This window comes from Condylura cristata, unplaced genomic scaffold (genome assembly GCF_000260355.1).
Source record: "Condylura cristata isolate star-nosed mole 26May11 unplaced genomic scaffold, ConCri1.0 scaffold00018, whole genome shotgun sequence".
NCBI classification, from domain to species: Eukaryota; Metazoa; Chordata; class Mammalia; order Eulipotyphla; family Talpidae; genus Condylura; species Condylura cristata.
The window spans coordinates 902,341-926,510 of NW_004567119.1; the positions used below are offsets into that span (position 1 = coordinate 902,341).

General features: G+C 44.5%; 1 long non-coding RNA gene across 2 annotated transcripts in view; it reads right to left on the bottom strand.

Annotated features, from left to right (window-relative positions):
• Positions 1-3,065: 3,065 nt before the first annotated feature.
• LOC105853822 overlaps positions 3,066-24,170 on the bottom strand; it is a 97,694-nt gene continuing 76,589 nt past the window's right edge. Inside the window, exons 6-8 of one of the 2 annotated variants that reach the window (XR_001145594.1) lie at positions 5,940-6,270; positions 4,843-5,215; positions 3,066-4,376 (exon numbers count right to left, since the gene is read on the bottom strand). This is a non-coding gene — a long non-coding RNA (uncharacterized LOC105853822). Of the gene's footprint in view, positions 5,216-5,939; positions 6,271-24,170 lie in introns of both variants that reach the window. The other variant, XR_001145593.1, reaches the window with a different exon arrangement.

Sequence of the window (24,170 nt, forward strand, 5' to 3'; positions counted from 1 at the left end):
CCTTATTAAGAGAAGTCACAGTACTGATCTTGCCTTACAAACAGGTGGTGTCTAATTCGACACTTTACCTTAGACCCAGTGATTGAACAAGATAAATAACACCAGCAAAGACACTAGGGCGTGGATGTAAACAGCACGGCTTGCCATGCAGAGCTGGACACAACGGTCTTCCCGGGAGGGCGCCTGGATAGACACACGGTGAGGGTCAGGGCAGAGAGCGCTAGTCATCACCTAAAGTGGATCTGGGCCCAGTGTGCCTGGTGCGGATCTCAAGAACAGAATGAAAAAAGCCACACACCCCTGGCACGTACAGGATAAATTTATACGCTATTCCAGACCAGTTCAAGCTAATACCTGCAGCTAAAGGTCAGGGTGTCCATTGGGGGGTGAGTGATGAGGACAGTGAGTAGAAGGGAAAGGGTCACAGTTATCGTCTCAGCCCTGGAGGTGAGCGATGGCTACAGGGGCAGGAAGCGGGAAGTTTCATCAAACTATGCACTGAACTGTAATGCATAAAACATACTTAAGAAACATCTCTAGAAAAATCACCTGGCTCCCTCCATTTATTCTCCAGTGAAACCACTAAGTACGACGGCTCATGAGCGCGGCCCCCTCCAGATCCCGGCTCCCAACCCCTTATGTCAACTCCCTCTCCCGGTTCTCAGGGCTCGTCCCAGGCCTTTTTGAGGAAACTTGTCTCCCAGGCTCTGAGTCCTGTTCTTTCCTCTTTTCTGCATTTGTCAATTATTGTTTGCGTTTGTCTCACAGAGTCTTCTGCACCTGAAAATTCAAATACTAGATTAATATAGAGTTAAAGGGAATGTTTTCAGTCTTGGAGTAGAAGTTAAGGGTAGCTCACTACCACTTTTTTCTTGAGAGAAACAGCAGGGTGAGAAGATTGAAAGTCATATAGATTAACAGAGATGGATCAATGATGGGCCCATCGATAGGTGTCCATCCAGACTCCAGGAAAGTCTCCATCACTGTTTCTTAATTCGTTCCTAGAATTCTTTCAGACTTTAGATTTTATGTTACCCTGACAAAGAAAGCTTCCTTGACAATGTTCTTCCCTGCAGTAATTAAGGTAAGGGCTCCCTGTATTTCCTAAAGTTAAATTGCTCCAGTGGAACCTGGCATTTCCTATGCTGCAGGAATTAACTAATCACCACGATTAATCGCTAGTTTATTTGCCTGTTCCCCCAGTAGACAAGAAGTCTTACAAGGGCAAATAAGCCCTGCTTTCAATTTCACTTCCAAAACTAGCTAATCAATCTTTCATATCACTAAATACAGAAAGAGAACTATAGAAGATGTTCAGGCCATAAGAGAGCCAAATTTTAGTTAGATCCATTTAGTGAAAGAAAACTGAAAACAGAATCACACTCAGTCTCACAAACACACACACTCACCCTCATACACACAAACACACAAAACTGCACGGAAGTTATTTTTCTCACTGCTTGTCCTGAAGAACAAAATAAAACAAGAAATTGTTTCCACACCTAAGATACTTCCAACTTTGAGATCCTACTGCCCTCTACAGTGACCCAGCCGAGCAGGAGTAACAGGGCGGGGGGAAGGGACGCACATGATGAGGAGTGGCAGTCACGGGAGGAGTGGCTGTGCTGTAGGGAAAGAAGTGGGATGGGGAATCTGGTGAAGGTTAGAGATGGCGCTTTCTCCACACGCCCGGGCTTCAGAACGGGGAAGGCAGGGGGAGACTCCCCGCGGAGGATCTACAGGAACCTCCGTGATTTGAACTCTCCAACCGATTAAAGCATCTAGATTGCCAGCTGTCTGCTGTTCCCACTTGCCGAGGCCAGGGAGTCTCACAAGGCGTGCTCAGGGCCTTGCTGTGGGCGCCCGCCGCCGATGCGCTTGATCTGGGGAAGATGAGCTGCCTGTTGGATAAAGGGCATTAGCATATTTCCTACAAGACATGATTACAAATTATGGGGATGATATGAACACTACAAATCATTTGTTGAATAAAAGGCAGAAAACAAAGCAAGAGTTGCGATCATGGATCAGAAACCTAACGCTATGATGTAGCTACAAAGATACATGAAAGCGACTGTGTGACACAGAGCAGGATGTCTCCTGTGCGACCCCAGTGCAGTGGACGCTGGTCAGCTTGTTTACACAAAGGCTCCAGCTTGTTCACATAACGTCTCCGAGGTGCACGATCACCGAGGGAAAGTGAACAGACAAAGGCATTTTCGGTGAAGACAGGAAAGTTCAGGGGTTGAGTCATGGGGATGATCCCAAACTCTCAAACCAACTTTACCTTAAGTGGACAAGGCAAGGGGTTTGCTTTGTTTTGCTTTATTCACCTGAGCGGTGAGAGAACATGCAGATTACTGACCAGATGAGGAAAGCAGATGCAGTGACAATTAATTTGAAAGTTTCGGTTTAGAAAACACATTTGAAAAAGTGTTTGGGCATCACAATTCCATTTCTAACAAAGACAGTAATTAATGTTTTTATGGCCCCCTGCATAAAACTCTGATTCGACATCAAGTTTTTAGTAACATGAAATTAATATTTGCCTATTTGAAATAAGATTGTCGACTCTTTTTGGTATTATCTCTTTGTTGTTTATTGTTATTGTTTTTGTAACATAATATGGTCTGGCTCTTCTCCTCATAAGGCTGTAAATGCAAGCTCTAGGCTATTTATCTATAATGTGTTCAAAGTGAAGATTTTGCTAAAATTGAGTGTTAAGGTTCTGTCTTCTAACTGTGGCCCCCAAACACAGCACGCTTACTGGGAACACTCTGTCAACCTTACGCCTTTGACTCCAGCTAAGGTCTGGATTAGATCTGTAGCAACTTAATGAACTGTACTCTCACAAAAGAGAGTTCCATTTACATAGAATTGGAATTTTTAACATAAAATAGAATGCAAAGAATGTCACTTTAAACAAATTTTATAATTTTCTCCTTCACTATATAAAGTTGAAGGATTTATTTACATGAGTTTATACCAACACATATGTTCTTACAACAAAGCTGCAAATTAAGCTACGAAAATCATTAGTAAAAATATCCCTCATTGATCAAGAATTTAACCAAGAATGATTATTTAGTTTTTCATAGAAACCAGAATGTGTGAGTATTAACAAAAATACATTTGTTTAGCAAAATACAACATTGGATCTCAGCGGATGTGTGAGAAAAGAGTCTGAGTGTTATTATAAAGTGAATATGTATTTACCCTCTGTCACTAGTAGAACCGTGACACCCCATCTAATCGAAAAAGTCCACCCTGATCTCTGGAAGCCGTGACTAGGTCGGGGTACATGGAAAGAAGGAGTTATAGTTGGGGAGGGGTCAGTTTGCCACTCAGTGCACCTTAAAATTAGGTGGGGGGAGGGGAAGAAGAGTGCGTCAGAGTCAAAGAAATTGGAAGGCCTATAATTCTGGCTTTGAAAGGGGGACGAGGCCAAGACACAAGGGATGATGCCCCAGAGGACAGGGGCAGGCCGTTCCCCTCCAGCACCCCAGCCCAGCCCTGTCAGCCTCCCTGGGCCCGCTGATGCGTGTTTTAGAAGCCCGGCCTTGAAGTACATCACAAATGGGCTCGTTTTAAACATGAACATTATGAAATTACTAGAAACTAAACGTCCAAACTCATTCCTCAGCCGAGAGATGGAAATCTTTCTAAATAGGACAGAAATAGCAATCACCACACAGGAAGAGATGGGTCAAGTTCTCCCGTACAAATTTTAAATCTCGGCTTCACAGTTATATAGATGTGGGAACAAGAGGAAGTTAGGTCAAATAATTTCCCTGTAGATCACAGCAAGCTAATGAATTAAAATGGAAACATGTTACAAATGAATGATAAAAAAAGATGCATAAGCAAACAGAAAGCTTTGCGAAGTGTATTGAATGGCTGATCACAGAAGTGGAGGAGGGGGAGGAGGGAAAGGAGGAGAGGAGGGTGAGGAGAAGAAGAAACTAGCCACGAGACACACACACGCCATGTTGGCCTTCAAATAGAGCAGATAACAGAGGGAAAGGTTTATGTCTTCACGCTAAGGGCAAAGGCTAGAGTGTTAATCCAGCATTCGCAAGTTCCTCGGGGTCACACATAACATTAACTTAAATTAAGCTGAAATTCAGTTCTTCAGTCAGACTAGCCATATTTTAAGACACACGTGCTTAGAGTTTACCCACTAGACAACAGAGCTTTATATAGAACATTTTCATCAGCAGGGGTGGTTTGGACAACACTGGGCTAGAAAGTAATTTCTCTATATTAAAATGAAAAGTGTGTGCACACCTGCACACTCACCGTGGCGTAACTTCACTCGAGTAAATCCACTTCCCACTATTCCCAATGTAGTTATACTCTCAAATCACATTAGGCTCCTGAAAATTATTAGTAGTATCATCACAGTGTTCCCTGAGGAAGTATTAAGTCCCATAGCCCAAAAAAAACATATTTTCAATGGTTAAAAATAATGTGTTTGCAATAACGAGGAAAGAGTTGCATATTTTGGAAGGTCTTTTTGTTGAAGACACTTCTATTTTTTATTTTATACTTTTCTGTCCGGTTTCCAATTTGAAATTTTTTATGTATGTGCATGCTATTTGTATATAAATGGATAGAAAAAATAAATACATGACTGTAAATGCACAAGCAAATAAAACCACATCAATCCAGCCAAAGGGATTATTGAGAGTAAACTTCACATTAAGCCAAACTTACAAGTATTAATGCCAGACTGAATTATTTAAATTGCTGATCACAATGTGCTCCTGTTTGTTAGCAGAATGTATATGCAGCTGGGTGTTGATTTTGAGATCATACCAAATTTATAAACATAGTTGTTACCTTTTTTTCGCATTGAAAATTGCTCTAAATGTCTCATCAAACTCATTGCTTATTTTAAAGGCATCTATGTGCATCCCAGCACTAGACCTTGAGCAGAACTATCCAGGCCAGTTCTAAGCACATCGTAACAATGGAAAACCCACTCCGGGGTGGTGGAATGGTGGCTGACACAGAAGTGCAGGTAACTGGCATCACTGTCATCGTCGCCCCTCAAAGTCGGGGGAAAATGCATGTTTGTGGATGGACAGCTCAGCTGGTTTGTTACCAAGGATTTGCCTGGTCTGTTTGACCTGCAGCTTTGGGCCTTTGAAGGTCAGAGCAAAGGAAGGTAGGTGATACATCGGAGACGCTTAATCAATATCCCCATTACTTTCTGCTGAAAGAGAAAGAAAATTGACAATTAGATTTGAACAGAAACCTATTTCAGCAATACCATTTTATACATTCCAGATTCCACTAAATTTTTCATTGCTCTTCTGTCACCCAAAAACATTTTAAACCCAGAAATAATGTCATGGATATATTTGAATCATGAAATATGGGACACAATATCGAGGAAAAGGTATTACTCTAGCGATTTGCATGCCTGGTCAAGGCAATTTTACTGCATTCCAGTAGGACTGTCCAAAAAGTTTTTTTTTTTTTTTTCAGTGAAACTGACATTTAATGTTGTAGTTTTATATCTGATCAATGAAGCTTTTATTTATATCAAGGGCTTTCATGATGAGAAAATACAAGTTACAATTTACAACTCCTCTCTTATCAGGGCAGATTTCCCTGAAATGACTTTCCATATCAATTCAATTTAAAAGTTTACTGGATCAAATAAATAAATAAATGTCCTGGTGCTTCAGACTTCCAATGTGGGCTGCAAAGTAAAACTGTCAGAATCAACTCTCATCACCTGGTGAACACCGTCCTTGATGGATTTTATCTGGTGATGCTAAATCCATCTAATCAATTTCAGTCCTCAATTTAATCATTTATAAATATGTGTGTGTGTGTATATGTGTGTGTGTGCATGGATGAATGGATGTATACACACATATATAACAAATTTATTTAATTTTAATAGCATCCTAAAAGACTGACCACACCTTAATTCTTGAAGTCTGTTCCTCCTTGGCCTTGAGGTAGCCCAGAACATGATTAGCTGTTATTTTGCCTTCTCGTTTACCTTTTTTAGACACTCTTTGCAATAATTGGCATGTAGATACCTATGGGTGTGAGCCACCTCCAATCCTCTTCTCTGGGCTTCCACCCTCCATTCTGCAAATTGATCCCCTTAACCTTACAGGTGCTCATTATCCTGACAGTCCGCTTCAGTACACGTCCGCCTCCAAACTCTCTCAAAGTTCCGTATCAGAGAAGGAGCTAGTCACTTGGCCTTGAGGTGGCGATGTCTCACAATCAGCTCGACCCAGGCATCTTCAGAAATAAAAGGTTAAATTTCTCCATCAAATTTCCCCTCTATTATTAATCATTCTTTATACCATTCACTCGTATCCATAAGTGCTCAAAACAGAAGACTTGGGTGAGCCTAGACATCAATCTTCAGCTCACCACAAGTACTTTTATCCATCCCACACCCCTAACATCACCATGTTTTATCACCTTCAGATCTTTTCAACCAAGCGTTTTTACCTAAATTGCAAAAATGAATGTTGGTAGTATTAAAATTTCTATGTTGTTCTTAGTAAAAACAAAGATCAATCCACACTCCTAGCCATTATAACTCAAGAAGCAATTCTGACTTAATAGTAGGGACTTAGCTAATTTTTTTGGTTGATGAATGAGCCGTCTAATTAAAACATGACTTAAAATGCCTTTTCATGAAATTGCATTAGTGACAAAATAATAGTTGTTCCAGTGATCAATTTATACGTACACTTTTTTATCTGTTCCTGCCAAATGACAGCTTTCCCTAGTTAATGTCCTTCACTGGATAGGCAGACTCCCACACCCTGTTTTGGAGGAAATCAGTACCCTGCTGGGGTCGCTATGAGCTGGATGCCCGGGACCTGTCATCCCTCAGCTGCAAGAAACAAGTTCAACATCTCTGCTGTCTCATCAGCAAGAAGCCAGCGAGGCAGGGGAGGCAGAGGGCTGGGCTGCAATGGCTCTGTGGTAGAGGTCCTACTTGTGAGCCAGCCCTGGTTCCCTCCCTTTGGTAAGGATTGCACTGCTCACTGGGCTCTTGTGTACGTCCCCACCCGTGCAAATCAAGCACGGCCAGAGGACAACCTCAGCCCAGCACAGAGTATGGCGGGACCGGCAGTGGCTCAGGGTTCTTGCCCACTGCTGCTCACTCTGCATGTGCGCCTGCATCTGCCATGAGAGGGCCCTTCCTGAAGGAGCTGAACTGGCTGGTGAGTGGTGTACAACTCGCTTGGAGCATGCGGACAGTGATATTGTGCACGGCCATTTGAAAATCATTCGTAAGATTTCTCTTGGTCCTTCCTGTAGCCCTACATTTTACTAGATGGCCCCAATGTGCCGATAACTCAATTTGGTTTCCTTTTCTCTCGTGTTGAGTAGCTGCACCATTGGTGAACAATTAGCAGCATTTCCTGCTCGAATTGTAGACTCCAGGGCATAGCAAAATGGGAGCTGTTTGCAAGGTTCTTATGAATTAATTCCACATGAAAGAAAACAGTAAGTTATTTCCATGAATGAATGCATTAGAGCGCCATTACACAAACAATATATGTCATTAAAAGAAAACATAATTCAGTGAAGGTAGTGCTACCTTTAATAATCTGTGATTTTTCAAATAACCTATTAAGTTTCCTCTAAATAAAATTAAACCATAACCTCTCTTTTAAAGTGATGCTTACCACCTGAGCCTAACTGCTCTGCTCACTGTGGAGCATGATAAAAAAGAACCTATTATTGATAAAATTAGTTGAAAGGCCCTGAAACACTAGTGTGAGATTTCAGCCTTTATTTCTCATCTCCAGTTATCATCATTTTATATCATCATACCATTAATTCATCTGCTCATATGTTTTTGATCAAGTACTTTACAGAGCCAGCAGGATACATATTTAAGCAATATGCATGGATAAGGATGGCCACTGTCCCCAGCCAGCTCACACTCAGCTTGGATGTGAAGGGAGGGAGCAATAGCTGGTGCATTTTATAGTTGCTAAGTTATGGTCGGGAGCAAGATGGTGAGGAGCAAGAGGTCAATTCTAGAAGGATTGGGCAGCAAGCTATCATAGTTTGACTTGAAAATTAGCAAGGACATCTAAAAATTCACTTCTTCTGTATTTGGAACAAGACAACTTGAATCAAGAATGAATACTTAAATATAGCCCCAGAAATGGAACTAGCTATTAGTTGAACACTGACAATGGTTTGAACAGTGCAATTCAGATCTGGAAACCCTTTCTATGGATAAATCTGTTTCAGCAGATGTTTTGGGGAGGATGGGATTTGTTTCTTGATCAATGGTGGCAACCACGGATAGTCACCATAGAAAGAATCCTTAGGGAAAAGAATAACACACACAAAAAAATAAATTCATGTGACTTAATGTAAAATATTGCTTAGTCTTCCATAATCATGAGTTTAAAAACTCACAGCAATGTTGATTCTATGGATATAGAGCAGAAAGTATGGATAAGAGTGATATCAATATAATTTCTCCAAAGTCCCCTTGATTTTATCCACAGGGGTAAATACCAACTATTTTAATAATGCTTACTAAGGTATTCAGCTTTAAACTGTTATAGATGCAAATACATATCTTTGTGGTGATTATCAAAGGCTAATTGATTCCAGGTTCTTTCATTTTGGGGTCTCCTTATTGGGAGGAACTGAAACCTTTGAGATATTTCAGCCTCCCCCAGATCGGATTCCCATTAATTCTCTGCTCTCAGACCTTCTCCCTCATACTGAGCCTGGACCCCTCCACAAATCTGCAAAACTGTGAGGGCGCCCTGCCAGGACCCCTCACTCTGCAGCCTGACTGTGCAGACCCCCGGACCTTCCTAAGAGCTGATTTCTCGCAAATAAAACTGAAAATAGAAATGGACCAAACATCTTCATTCTGGGGGGGGGGGTAGGTTGTCAACTTACAATCACAATAGCCAAACTCTGATTGAGCATGAAGTGAAGGTAACGCCACACAAAGGGAAACCACAGAGGAGCTTTGCGACCCTAGGTCGACTCTGATCAAATTCCAGAGGATTTTCTTCAGGCAGGCAGAAACATGACAAGCTGGGAGATGAGCTAAAGATAAGCACTTGGGAAAGGTCCAGTCTGTTCAAAGCAACACTAGTAATGTCTGCTTTGTGGAATGAAAGTAAGCAATACAAAAATAGTGGCTAACAGCAAGACATCAATGTGAGTGTGAGTGATGACAATTAATGCACTGGAGCCATCGTATTAATCGGGAGAAAGCAAACCACAGCTGACTCACTGCAAGTTGGTTAAATGTGCCTGTTGTAATAGCTAAGAACACGCTACCAAGTAGACCTCATTAAACAACCACAAAAAATGAAACCTACATAGGAAAGCAAATAAATTAGAAAGAGAAAAATCAAGGAAGTAACTAAAGACGATAGAAAGTGACAATAAATAGAGATGTTCAATAGAAACACAAAAATTCCCTTTTATGTTTAATAAAAGGTGGCAATTAGATATAAACGTGGCAGTATAAGTTTGGAAGACAAACAGCAAACCCTAGTCAAGGATTTAAAAGAGGATAGAAGTAAGCTAAGACCAATTATGTGTGTGTGTGTGTATATATACATATATGTGTGTATATATATATATGTATACACACATATATGTATATATACACTATATATAATAAATTACATATATATAAATTATATATATATACTGCAGTTATTTTATCATTTATTTAGTTATATTTTATTATCAAGATCATAAGTAGACAACTCTAAATACTTGTCTCCGACCCCTTAGAAGTTGCAGCTCAGTGTCATTGTCTCCCAGTTGGGGCCGGCAGCCGGCAACTGCCATGCCGGCGACCGGCCACAGCGGGGAAGTCTGAGACGAGCTCGCGCACAACAGCTTCTTGCCCCTGGCTGCCGGCCATGTTGTGCGAGCCCAGTTGAGGGCTTGTGGGGGTCACCATCCATGGAGCTGAGGGACTGACTCACCCACAGCCACCCACGGCGGGACGTGCCAAGGACGGTCCCCAGCCAGGTCCGGAGGAAACTCCGGAAACACCCCGACTCTGCCCTGCGCCAAGAGTGTAGTTTGTTTTCTTTGTCACTAAGCTTTGGGGGTATTTCATTACCCAGCAGATGATGCAAACGTAAGACAGAGAGAGACAGGGAGGAGTGTGGCGGGACATCTGCGAGCGTGTGCACCGGGCAGAGCGCTGGCTCTGGCCGAGCGGGGGACAGAGGACAGGGCCTCGCTGGCCCAGCCGCGGGCTTCGCGGAGAGACCCGAGCAGCGTCTCCCTAACAGTCAGCTTAAAGAGAAAATAAATGACCACCAGCACGGTCAAGTGTCCGCTAATTTTCCACATGTATTGGGGATAAAACTTGGAGATTGCTTTATAAGAATCATCACGCTAACAGAGGCGGGAAAGTGCTGCGAGCATCATGTCAGCACAGGCTGCTGCTTCGGTCCGCAGGCTGCGTTTAAGAGCAGAAACAAGCATGCCAACTGGCTAAACTGCATTTCAGCTGAGGCCTTAGCCAGCAAAATAAAAGGAATTAAAGGTAATACAGTCTCCAAGGTGTTAAGAAATGAAAGTGTGATTGTTTTCTCTGGTTAAAGATTATCCAACCCATTGCCACTTGGCAAAGTGGCTATTTACATATTTTTTCCCAATTTTCCTCCTAGTTTGTGTGTGTGTGTGTGTGTGTGTGTGTGATTAGATCAAACCTTTATACTACCCATATTAACTTTTGTGTGTGTGTGAATAATCTGTTGCCTGTATCTCCACGTTGTGACGTGAAGCCGTTTCACTCACCCTGTGGCAGTTTTTGTGAACATGTCTAGGGAACAGTCTGTTAAACTTCTGGTAGTGGTCATTTCACAGGAGTCCATCTATGAACATTAAAAGTCAGTACTATCTTGGGTTGTGAATGTTGGGACTTGATCATGTAAAGTAACAGAATTTTAGAAGATATATTGGCTATTCCTACTCAAGCGGACAAAACAAGATGGTCGTGGACACTTACCAGACGGTTTTCATGATCCCAGGCACCGGGTCCTCCCACCCGATTTCTAACCCTGGGATACATGATAGGCTCACAGGCACGCGATGGCATGTTCTACTCCGATGTGAGTGATATGGGTCCATACACCCACTCTGTGGAGATCCCAGCCCAGACATACACAGACTGATGCTTTCCTTCAGTAAACTTCATTTACATTCATCAAAACTAGAAAACCCTCGGTGACAAATTGTATGGGCACAAAGATGTGAGACGTGTTACTACTGCCAGCAAACACCAGAGGGTAAGACAAGCGCCAGGGTGAAGGGGAATGTTTCTATCCTGGGAAAACATTTGCAGCTTCAAAAATAGAGTCATATTTTATGTGTGGGAGTGAATAAATTTTGTATTATTCTTTAAACCATATGCATCTATAGTTAGGGCCTACATTTCAGAATAAACACTTTTACAAACTTTTAAAACTTTAAATGAGTTTTCAAATTTATGAAGTCTTGAAAACATTTACCTCTTCTATATTCAAACATGTTTGTTGCCAAGCTCCAAGAGTGGTATTTTCTAGCAAAGAAAAGCATTGAATTCCTAACTGCTGTTTTTCAATGAGTAATCTTCACCATCTTCACCATCTCTGAAAAATAAAGGGGCTAACCCTGAGGTCTTATTGCAGGCATTCTTCACCCTGTGGCACGTGTCACAAAATATCTTTGAAACTATTTTTGATTTTTTGTGTGTGAACTCATTACTTCAGAAGAGATCATTCTCTGTTCTTTACAGGATCCAGAGGGGTCTAGATTTACGCACTGTTGAAAGGAAAGTTCAGGTATTCACATCGTGTTAATATCACAAATGCAAGAAGTACAGAGTTGGAGAGAAAATGCAGTTTCTTTCTTTTTCTCTACCCACCCTGTCTGAAAGCCAACAGATGTGTTCTCTATTAACTGAGCCGTGTGTGTATGGGGGTAGGGTGGGAGGGTGGGAGGATGGGAGGGGTGATCTATGTAACACTGAGATCTAGGAACTGCTCTAGTGCAAACAGAATGCTAAGCGAGGAATTATGAAAAGAATCATCTTAATAACTTGTTTTAAAAATATTTATACTGCATTAAAACAATGTTGCCCAAATTATTAATGAAAGTTAGAATCACTTTATACACAAATGTCAGCCATAATAACAATGACCAGAATAATTTTTTTTCATTTTCTCAGACAGAGGATTATTTTAAGGTTAGTTATCAACATTTAGGCATTTGCCATATATCTGAAGCAACTATTTTCTGTAAAATAGGTATTCATATGGAAGACGTTTGTTCAAAAATGTTGCTTATGTTTTACGCAAAATTATAAGTAAATTACGTAAAAGGCTGTGCTAATTGTCGAATGTTCATTGTCATCCAAATGTACACAAGAGGCATTTTACTCAGTTGTAGTGCCTTGCGATTATTAAGACCAAAGAGCTCTAAACAAAACAGCTGAACTTCAAGACTCAGGTAAGATGAATCTGTCCCCGAGAATCTGCTCAGTGCTTTGCCCACTGTGGATAGGATACAGGGTCTCTGCAGCCTGCGTGTGTGATATTAAAATAATTTGTCTTTTGAATCCTATAAATATTGTTTTCTTCTTCACTATTCTTCATTCACGTGATCAAAACAAGATACCCAGTTGATGCATATAGAATCAAGAGCAAAATAAATTCTATTGCTTCAGTGTCCCTCACTACAATTATGAAAAAGTACATATTGTAACCAGAATCTGAAAACACAAGAAGCCATTGTGGGGTGATTGTCCAGGCAACGTGTCAGTGCTGATGCTTAGACATGAAGGAGTGTGTGTGTGTGTGCACAGTGTGCGAAAAATGAATCATTGTATTGGCAAGCTGCTAAGGTCTATCACTCCCTCAATACATACTTAAAAAGCTCAATTGATGTTTGGGATTTGATACTGAGTCGACCCCCAATTTTCAGAAGTTCATTTATTTTAAGACTTATTTATGCATACAGAAATGGGGTACAGGCCAGAAGTGCAGGGGCAGAAAGGATTCCCCAGAGACAGAGTGGGGAGCAGAACAGGTGGATCCACTGAAATCCACTGCTGAGTGGGCAGTGGGGAGCCAGGAGGGGTCTGCTGCGCCCTGGGGGTCGCTCCCTGGCCGGGGATCGAACTCATGCTGCAGGGGCCACCGAGAGCCCCAAAGCTCTGCACGTTCACCCCTTGCGCCACCAGGGAGGCCCCTTCAGATGCTCATTAGATAAAGAATTTACAGCACAGATGCGGGTGTCAGCACAACCCTAGCACGCAGTGACGCACAGGGCAGGGGCTGACGCTGGAAGTCCAGGGGCCCAGCTGGGTGCGCTGAGTGAGGCCTGGAGGGGCGGGGAGAACACCTGTGGAAGGGAAGTCTACATGCAAATGCAAGCATCTACCATCTCCACAGCCATGAGGGCGCAGTGAGAAAGATAATAAAGTTCTGTCTGATCCCATCAAACATTCCAATTAGGCAAATCACATTCCGACAAGAACTGCATAAACACTGAATGTTCTCTCAGCCCTTCACTCCTTGAAGCGGTGGCTACAAAGTACACTTGGGGAAACGTCAGGACGCAAGAATGGACAAACTGTCAAGTCGTCAATCCCAGGTACGTATGTGTGATGAAATAAAGTGCCTTAGATGTTCAAGCTTCCTGGAAACAGACTTTGAGTGATTCCTAAAAGCATGCCTTGCTTGAGTGTCCTTTAATTCACTTGAGAAAATACTAAAATTCAGAATGTAGGAATGCAGAAGAAATCATTACATGAAAGTGATTGAAATTTAAGGTAGTTTAGTAAAAATGAATCATCTTGTTAGAAAGATGAGTGGAAATGTCAACAAATATCTTTGATTGGATTAATGTGAATGAAAACCCCAAGTTCTCATAACGAAAACAGAAACATAACAAGCGGAGCAGCAGGAGAGTCACCAGTGACAGCAAGAAGGGACGTGTCACAGCCTTCTCGAACACAGTGAGCCGGAGCACACGCTTAACAGAATTAGCACAGTTAGTTAATGTGTCATATTCATATTTCCTTACCAATATATATTGTAGACAGGTTCTATCACTTTCAAGATCCTGGAAAGTTCGACCCATATGCAAAGGAGAAAACACAGAAATGGGTAAAAAAGAAAAATGTTAAATATGTTTCATTACATGTGAGTAAAGTAAGCTGAATAGATTCCCTTTATGACATTCACTTAGGAGGGAAGAAATACAGTGATAGAAAAATGAAGAAATACAGTGATAGAAAAATTTGTATAAGCTTGGACCAAAAAAAAGGAAAGACCTGCAATGTATTTTTAAATTCATTGCTATTGAGAGAAATACAAGTTAACTCAGCCAGGAGACTCAAGTCCCCTCCAGGGTATCTATCCAAAGGGAAAGCCACTCACTCAAAAGCCCAACTCCTTTAAAATGCTGATTGCAGACTTCTGTACAACAGTGGGGTTCATACTACCTATGTGCCTGCTGATGGGAGACTGGGTCTCCTCACCCTTGGGGAAAGCATGGCAAGACGAGATGTGCATCTACAGCAAACGGAAGGATCTGCCTTCATAAATTCATTCAGAATGACAAAGACAAATACTGCATGTTTACACAGTGGATAGCTCAAGACTGGAAAGCACTTATAAAATCTCGCAGACTTTATTAAGTGAAGTGAGATTTTGGAGGTTAAGGGGAGTAGTCAGGGATGAAGTACAATGTGGTAGAGGGAATCATGACGGAAAATGCAAGTTGGGTTAAAACCAAAAGGGAAGTCCTCCCTGGTGGCGCAGCAGGTCAAAGCACAGCACTGAGAAGCTGAAGCCGCTTCCGAATGACTTCGATCCCCGCCTGCCCCGGAGGTGACCACAGGGCGTGGCAGACCTCTCCTGACCCGCCCGCTGCTCCCCTCAGCAGTGGACTTTGTCCATCTGCCTGTTCTGCCCCCCACTCTGTCTCTGGTGAAGCCTCTCACCGCCCCTGCAACTCTGGCTGTACCCCAGCTCTGTATGAATAAATAAATCTTTAAAAAAAAAAGGGAAACAAAGTTTAGGGTGCAAGTGAGAAGGGCTCAGGGATCGCTAGGGCACTAGGATGCGCATGAAGATGCATTAAGCAGTACTTGGCACTGCAGGTATTAGACTAAAGGGGTCTGTCATCTGTGCAAGGAACAGAAGCAGATGTGTGTGCTCCATGGGAAAAGGCTAAAGTCAGAGCGCAGAGATGAGAGGCGGGGGGCCCTCATGGCTCCCCTTATCTTATTTGCATTCTTTTAGAAATTAAAAAAAAAGTCATTTCTTTTATCATCTAAACCAGGGACATTTTTTGTCTTAAAGAAAAAGAAAATGACCCCTGGAATGACTAAACAGTTTCCCAGGAGCAGATGGGGACGCTCAAGGTAGTTTAAATTCTCTCCAGAACACCAGGACTGTCATCTTTCCGTCTACCCTGAGAAGCAAATGCTGTCTCTAATCTTTGATTGCTGGACATATGGGAAAACAGCCTTTACTTTCACAGACATTAATAAACAGATACAGCCATTCAATTTTTCTAGGGTCCCCATTCCAAAAAATCTCCGCGTGTCCCATGTGTCTGCAGGGCGGGCTTCTCTCTCTAAGGGGCCAGAGGGTCATCTGCTGACCCTCTCGATGTCCTAGAGACCCATCCGGTGGAATAAAACTCCCCTCGCAGTTTCTCGGGGGCTGCAAAGTCACATCCATCGGGAAATGTAGTTGCGGAGCTTCAGACCGAGAGCTCCTGTCAGGCGGGTGCGGCCTGCGATCAGCTGCTCCCCAAGACGCAGACAGGCTGCGCGCCGCTGGAAGCAACCCCCGAGAAGGCTGGGCAGGAACGTGACTACATAAAAGGTTTCCCAGGCTTCAGTAAAAGCGGGAACGCTGGAGCGGGCCCATCCGCTCGTCCCCGGCAGGCGCAAGGGGCCCACGCTGGCGGGAGAGTCCGTGGGAGCCCACGTGTGCAGGTCACTGTAAGCATCGCACACACGACAAAGCCCCTAGACGAGGCCTGCGCTTCCCGCGCGGAGCCCACGACGTCCAGCTCACATCAGCGCGGCCGCTTGGCACGCGGCTGCCCGCTGCGACCGCATCTGAACACAAGGAGGCAACGGCCGGCTGTAGGCCACCATGAGGCGGGCACTCCTGAGGCGGCGCGCCCCAAGCCTGTCGCCCGCCCAGCTACGGACAAGCATCCCTTTGCAAACAGACCCCTGACAAGATGCACCAAGCACGCCCGACGCCAGAATTAAAAGAGAAAATATTGATACTGAAAAGTCAGCGCAAGCGGGGAACGCAGGCGCCCTCGTGGCCAGCATCTCTGTCCCGGCCCGTCAGAAACGCAGGCCCGAAGGCTGTCATGGTCCAGCCTGGGCGACGCCGGGATCAGAGCGTCAGGCGGGCACAATCGAAGGCAGAGAAATGAAGCGGTAATGGCTGCGCGGGACTCGAGCCTCGGGCAGGCGACAGCCGTTTGCAGGAGGGAGCGCGAGGCTTTCATTAGTGCACCTTGTTTGTGCTTTGAAGGCATCAAAGTGGCAAAAGCGCCGGGATCAAATGGTGCAGAAAGCAATGGGTAATGGAGCCCTGGCGCTAGAATTTAAGCGGAGATGCTGGCGATGCGGAGGCCGGGACGTGCTTCCCATCTGGCAGCTGGAGGCAGGGGAAGCGGAGAGAGAAACAGGAGCGGTCTAATGACTTAACAGCTCGCGGAGGAGGGCGCTGCCGAGGGATCAAATGGCGTTTTCTGAGTTTGCACAGAATGGAAAATGCGTTCGCTTTACAAGCCCGCGACGCTACCGACAGTTCGGTCTTAGCTGCACCTCAGGAAGGTCTTGCTCTCAGTAATCCTAGCAAGTCTGCTAATGTGGAAGGTTTGCCTTGACGCGCATGCAAATCTATTTCTGGGGGTGCCCCTGTACCGCCCTCTGCAGCCCATCACCTGAGTCAGCGTCGTCTGAACCTCACTGTGTGGGTGCGCGGCTGCGTCCCCTGGCTCAGCCCCGACACGTGTGGCGTCTTGAGGCGTTTGCCTAATTCATTCCACTCAAGTCTTTCCCCTTCATTCAGCAGTAACTGTTCTTATGACATCCGTGCCCAATGAAGCATTTCAATGAGATACCCCTTTATCTGGCATGAGGATGCCCAGTGAGGGCAGAGAAAGGTGTTCAGGCTGCAGCTGGATGAGACCGCGTGTTTGAGAGCGCGGGGCTGAGCGCCTGCAGGCACAGCATCGGCGCCACGCCGGAGCCCAGCAGGGGCTTCCCCCCGTTCTCGCTCATCTTTATGGCTGACTTGCGGGGCGCCACGACGGCAGATCTTTCCGGTGACCCGGGGGAGGGACGCGTGTGTTCCGCAGGAGGCGGGCGCTGTCCGCTTGCCTCCTCGCACGCCCCCGCGCCCACCTTTGTGGGGGCTCAGGGGACGCGACCAGCAGCTGCTTTACCGAGGGCGGAGCAACTGCCTTGGCGGGCCTCAGCCGGGGGCAGTTCGCAGAGCTCAGCGTGGACTGCGGCCTGTGCCCGGGCTGCGGGGCCCTCTCCGCCTGGCGACGCAGGCTGCAGAGAGCCGACATCCAGGAGAAGGGCCACGGTCGCCTCCCAGCGCCTGGGCGGTGGATCCCGAGCCGGCGTTCACCCGGACGCAGCACTTTCTCCCAGCGGCCCCGCAAACGGCTCCAGACCTTCCATCCTGATGCGCACTGGGCGGGGTCATTGGTAAGAGGCGCACCCCCTTTGACTTGACAGCATTCATCCTTTCAAGCCATGAGTGCAACCGTTACCCAGGTGGGGTGGCTCCCCCCGTTATTACTCTGCTCTTCGATCTTTCCCAAAAGGCTTTGCACGGTTACTAACTCGGCAAATCTCTGCAGCGGGGGCTCAGAGATGTGTTCTCACAAAAGCACCAGGGGGCAGGGAAAGCTGTGCCTCCTGAGCACTGAGACTCACAGAGATGCGGCTTCTGCATCTGTTCTCTCGGCTTGCTGGGAAATCTGCATCTTCGTTTCATCTGGTATCTGTTCTTTCCACCATTATTTTAGGTCACTGTTGAAAGCCCCTTTGTGTTTGATAACAAAACTATCCAATGATTGGCTCAAAATTATTATTTTTTTTATGTAGTAGTTTCCATCCTCGACAGCAGAGATTGCAAATGAGGGCCGAAAAAGAAGAGGAGGAGTCTGTTTTGATCATGCTATGGCTGTGCTCCTGGAAGCGAGGGAAACTCTTCTTCAGATGAAAGTATAGGGCTAGACACCGTTCCCAAAGAACCACTGGGCTTGTTGCAACAAATCTCTTTATTCGGTAATTAAAACTGACATGTTGGGAATATGTAGGAAATTAGAAACAATCAAAAAGGATTTTCTCAACAATGAGCTGATTATGCGACTTAATAAAAGGAGGAAACAGGGAAAGAAACACTGCACGAGGGGCAGAAAAAATCTGCCACACCGAACTGTCTTTGGGGAAAAGGTAAATGTCATGGGAGGGGGTGGGGGAAGATTACCTTAAAATTGATGCTTACATTGGAAGCACCCTTTGAACCTTTCCCAAGAAAACTTGCTCTCATTTCTGTTCTGCGGAGAAGGCAGCACCTACATCAGCATCAGGCTCTGGCCTTTCTAACCGACTCTCTCTTGCTCCCTGACTGTCCAGGTCTGTCTTAGTCAGCTACCCAGGCGGTGTCTGCAACATGGGGTGAATCTCAGCCTTGCTGGGTCCCCCTGTTGCTGGGGGATGCTCATGCTACCCCTAAAACTTCGCCCTGATCGTTTATTTCTCTTACCATCCGCATGATGCCTGTTTAACTGTTCACGAGTCAAGAAGAACCCAGAGGGCTATGACAAGATTCCCTTCGCAGCCTCACAGGAGCATAAACCCAACGCACGGTAAATATTGACATCAAGGAAGAATACATTTCACTCATTCTTTCAAGGTGTTGCTTGAACCGTAACACCATAAATTATAAGGTGACTCAATCATTCGTTTAATCATTTCATTCTAATGTTTGTGAATACTGGAAATTAATTTTGATTGTTTTATGAATAAAGGTGAAGTGTCTTTCAATGGAAATTGATCAGAGAAGTAGAGAAAAGAGGACTAAGAAGGAAGAGGGGGAAGATGAGGTGGAGGGGAGGGGTCACGGGGAGGAGGGACTCCCAGAAGGGGCTGTCTCTGGCACATTCGATTCAACCACACTTGCCAAAGAGAGTGAGACTTCTGTGTGTTGACTATCACTTTGCTCCTTTATGTATAATCCTTCCCTTTGTGCAAGACCTAAAATTGTGTTCATTTCATGCAAGTGCAATTATGAACGTCAGCTAGGCAGTCATAATGCCAAAAGCAAGACATCAACTCTGGGCATCCTCTGCTTTGAAATTTACAATGACCACATTGTGGAAATCCAAGAAGTAGCCCTCCTCATTAACCCTCAAAACTGAACAGTATCTGAATTCCTCCCATGATTCTCCTCACGCTTTAGAAAATCTGTCCTGCGTCCTAGGCTTGAGAAGCTTGGGTCACTTGGCAACGTCTGTCATTTCACTGACCTTTCCTGTGGCCTGAGAGTCTGGAAAGGGTCTGCTGTGATCTGTGGGAGAAGTCTTGGATGAAATAAATATCAAACTGTGGCTTTCACAGGATCCATTTGTGTTATAATTGCCACCAGCATTAAGTGCCAAGCCTACAGCGGCTCCAGGAAGCTGGCTGATGGGCTGGCACACAGCTGCTCAGAGCTGCTGCAGAAAACGGCGTTTCTATAGGGATGGCCAGGGCGACTCCTCCCTTTGGGCAAGATGGCCACCACACATGGTCAGGAGGCTTAGACAGGGTTTCCCTCCCCTTTCCACCCTCAGGCAAAACTACAAACACCAGTGGGTTCTGCCCCTTCAAGGTGTTAGCTGCCTTCAGTGATTCTGGTCTAACCGGGCGAGCCACCGTCAGCACCGGGCCCTGCCTGTGTGGCACTTGGACACACTCACATCATGCTGCACACAACAGTTAAACATTTTCTTCACGAAGCTGGGAGCGGTGTCTTGCAGGCTGAGGAGAAACAGCAGGATTGGAATCGTCTCCTGTTGCCTGCAATGCCCCCCAGATGTCTCCAATTCCTTCGCATGCAGTGAGGACATGCCTGCACTCTTTCTCTACCTCCTGAGATGAAGTGACTCCTGCTTGGCGTTTCTCTCACGTGATTAGCATTGCTTTGTAGGTATTTCATTTGGGTTTGCAGTCGGATTTGATGGAGGTCTGCCTCTGATCGCATGAGGGCTACCGCCAGAATGACCCCAGACGCATTTACACCATCGTGCCTTCTCTTTCCAAGTGGAGTTCCTTCTCTCTGGCCTCCTCTCTAGAACTTGCAGGGGGCCATGCCTGTGCTACCACCCACATGCTGTCTTCTCTTGCTCGGGCTGCAGAACCAGGCTCACAGCGCCAGATCCAACAGAGCCTCTGGTCTCAGATGAAATAATACAGCAAGATGGAGGCGACTCAGAAGTCGATGCGCGAATTCAGCCAGTAGAGACCGAGCGCGCCAGTGTGCACTCAACATGCAGCGCTGACGGTGACCTGTTTGCCTTCTTTTTTCCATCCCGAGCCTTCACAACCTGTTTGCTTTTTGTGCCTGATTCTTCCGGAGTGTGAATATAGGAGGAAGTGGGCCCTGCATTAGAGCTCGTCAGCTGCCCAGCTGCCCTGACTGGCCACTCTGGGTCCGATTGTCCAGCCCCCATAGGCGGTCTACAGACTCTCTGCTACTTACTGGAGGAATTATTTTCTTCTTAAGTTTTTATTTATTTTTTTATTTATTTATGTGTGTGTGTTTGCTTTTTTCTTCTTTTATTCTCAGGTGTTTGTCCCCTAGAACTCTTACAGGATCTTATCTGTCTTTTAAAAGCCCCCTTCTCTCTGCATACATTTAAACCATCCTTAATAAGCAAAGCCATTATGAGTTTGTTCTCAATAAATTGCAGTCTGCGGCGCTTATTGAATTAACAGCCTAATTGATGAGCTATCCTGCTGGGTGCTGGATACGCGGACCGAGCAGAAGCAAACGCTCAGACTCCATCTCTAACCTCAGTCTTCATCCCTTCCACCGCCAAATGGCTGCCTCCATATAGCACCTGTTCTTTTCCAATCTCCGTGTCTTACTTGCTTTGACTTCAATTCCAAGTGTGTGATGGTAAAAAGGAATACAATTTCCCTTTCTGAAGACATTATTTACATTGCATTAGGGATGTATTTGCACACTAAAGAAAAACAAAAACACCCATTTCTGGGTGTAGCTTCTACAGAACTCTTCAAGATCAGTATCTTCCTGGTACCTATAAATCTTAGGATAGTTTCCAGATTCCTGAGGTTGAGTCCTAAGATGTTTCACCATCAGCTCTCTTGCCTTCCTGTGTAGACTCGTTTCCAGGTGCCCTTTGTGAAAACTAAAAGCAGCCTGTAACCCTTGTTACAGGTTTGCTATCACAGGGCAAGACGTGGGCCTCTCCCGGACTCGGTGCCCTGTTTACAGCCTTGCACAACGCTGAATTATGCATTTTGTGCATTGATTATTTAGATATCTGTTGAAAATATTTAGTACTTTGATCACCTGAGAAATTTCATTGAGCTACTCTGTGCAAAGCAAGACTGCTGGCCCTCAGCTCTAAGTCTTAAGTGAGTCCTTTCAGAAATGCACAATCTAAAAATTGCAAGAGGCTAGAACCACTTTCTGAACAGGTGCTCCCATGATGGAGGCATGGGCAATGGGTGCACAGGCAGGGGTGGTGTGGAATGATTTCTATTTTCCAGATTTATGAATTTGTGTAAAAATGACTGAGAGGTGATAACTTTTTGTGTCAGCATCCTAAATTCAGGGAAACAGGGTCCTCGTCCTTACATTGTAGAAAAATAGACAATGATGTAAAATAAATGTCTGCTTAAAATGTAAATACATTTTAAAAATAAAGATCTATTCCCTGCATTCTCTCTCCATTGCCTGCACCTCCCCCCAGCTGGAGTGTCCATTCTGCTAAGACAGAGAGAGTGCCTGTTTTGCTTTCTTCTAATGAGACCAAAGCTACTCAGGAAGATATATATTGCATGGGGAAACTGTTGATTAATTGCCACTTCCTGAATAACATCAAGACAAGTAAATACTCCTTTTCCTCTAAAATATGAAACTTGTTCAGCACTTTCTATTGATAACTGAACCATAGATGTGTGCATACATGTGTGTTTTCTCTAACTATTTGTTAGAAATTTAGCACTCATTAATGTGAGCAGGCATAGATGTTGTTTTTGATAAGTGCAGTTATTAAAGATCACTGAAACCAAAAAAAAGGTGGAGGAGCAATATCTGATTAGATTAACATTTAAAAGAGCAATTTACATCAGCTTGCTGAAAAGGCAGCAAAAATGTTTCATGTCGTGTAGCTGGCAAGGTGGGAAGAGGATTAGGAGTGACAAGGAGAAAGAGAAATGGCCACGGACAGGAGATTATTTGACTTAATTGCACACTGAATCATGGAAAGAAGAGAGGAGAGGTAGGAAGAGAAAAGAGGTGGAGAGGGAAGAAGGGAGAGAGAAGATGCAAGAGACTGAAGACCTGGCTAATTTTATTGCTGTTGTACATGTAGACATGAAAGAGACAAATGACCCACGCTTGAGCGTTGCCTTTGGACTTTCCAGAAAACTCAAGGCAGATGAAATTGTTTCAACTACTGGCTTGAGCAGAGACCTCCCTTGGGTTTCCATAGACAAAACATCTCTTTTAGTGGGATAAAGGGGGCCGTGGTGTTGCGGCCTGAGCTCAGGCTTTCTCTCAGACACACTGTATCAGGGCACGTTAACCCTACTCTGTGGATCTGAGACGAGCTGAAATGGATATGGTGCCTGTTTTATGAAACTTAGACATACTAATTGCTGAAAAAGAAAAAAAAAAAACCTGTGGAATGTTCCATAAAAATAGCAAATAAAATTTTGTTTTACGAGGAAGTTAGAGAAATGACTGATAAAGAAGGACGGAGAGGGCTGAGACGCGAGAGAGGCGAGGTCTGTCCGCTCAAGTGTAAGTAAAGTGCGAACGTCCACGCCAAGGGGCGAGCAGACAGCGCCCACCAACGGCTGACCGGTGTCCTCACCAGCAGTTGTTACAGGGACTGCGTTTCGTGGAGTCGGAGTGCGTAGCGGTCACGCTCCTAAGTACTTTTCTGAGGGAATTTTTGAAAAGCTGGTACTAAATTTACTTGTCCTGGATAATTCTTTTGTTTCTGTTGACTAATTACTAGTACTGCTAATCTGGTATCACATTAACTTAATGAACCCATTTAATTTATCTCAACTTGGCAATGGATTCAAAGACCCGACTCATATCGGGGTTTGCTCTTGCTAGGGATTCTCGGGGGGGCCTCAGAGGGGGACTGTTGATTCAGTGCCCTGGTTGAAAATCACACTTAGGAATCCTTTGGCTCAAAGGATTTGAAAGGCCTGGTGTGACATCTGTACATCTGCTTATCTGTCAGCAACGCCAGGAGGCACAGGCCTTTGGCTTCCTCCTTGGAGATTCTTCTCGTGGCCATCACGTGGATGTGGTCCGACGCTGCACTTGGCCATCTTGTGCAGCAGAGTAGAGGTGAGAGTGTCCATGAGTCTGGCAGCGTCTGCGCCACCGAAATGCAACTTGTGTTCTTTTCTTTATAGGACGCTTTAGCCAATTTTGAGTCACAAAGTAGCCTTATTGTAACCACAGGAAGTTTTTGTGCTGGAATTTTAGAGAACTTCATGCCTTGTGATACATTTTTTTTTTAATAATTGAGAGAAACATCTAGATAGTGGGCGAACTCACTCTAGATGACAGACTCACTCTAGATGATAAATGAGAGACCATCCTAAGCCAACTGTAGTGTAATTATTAAAATTAATAAATTATACATTTTAATTATAAAATATGGATGAGCTTTTTCACCAAATCTCCGATTATGTATAAATAATATCCATTGTTAAATTTAGTGTAAAACCATGTTTGATTTTTAAATACAAAAAAAATATTTAATTGTTAAAGATGTAGTAACACACGGGATTAAGGTGATGGCACACGGGTGACTTGGTGATAGGAAACCCATGGGGATTACAATTGAGATGGGAAAAAAAA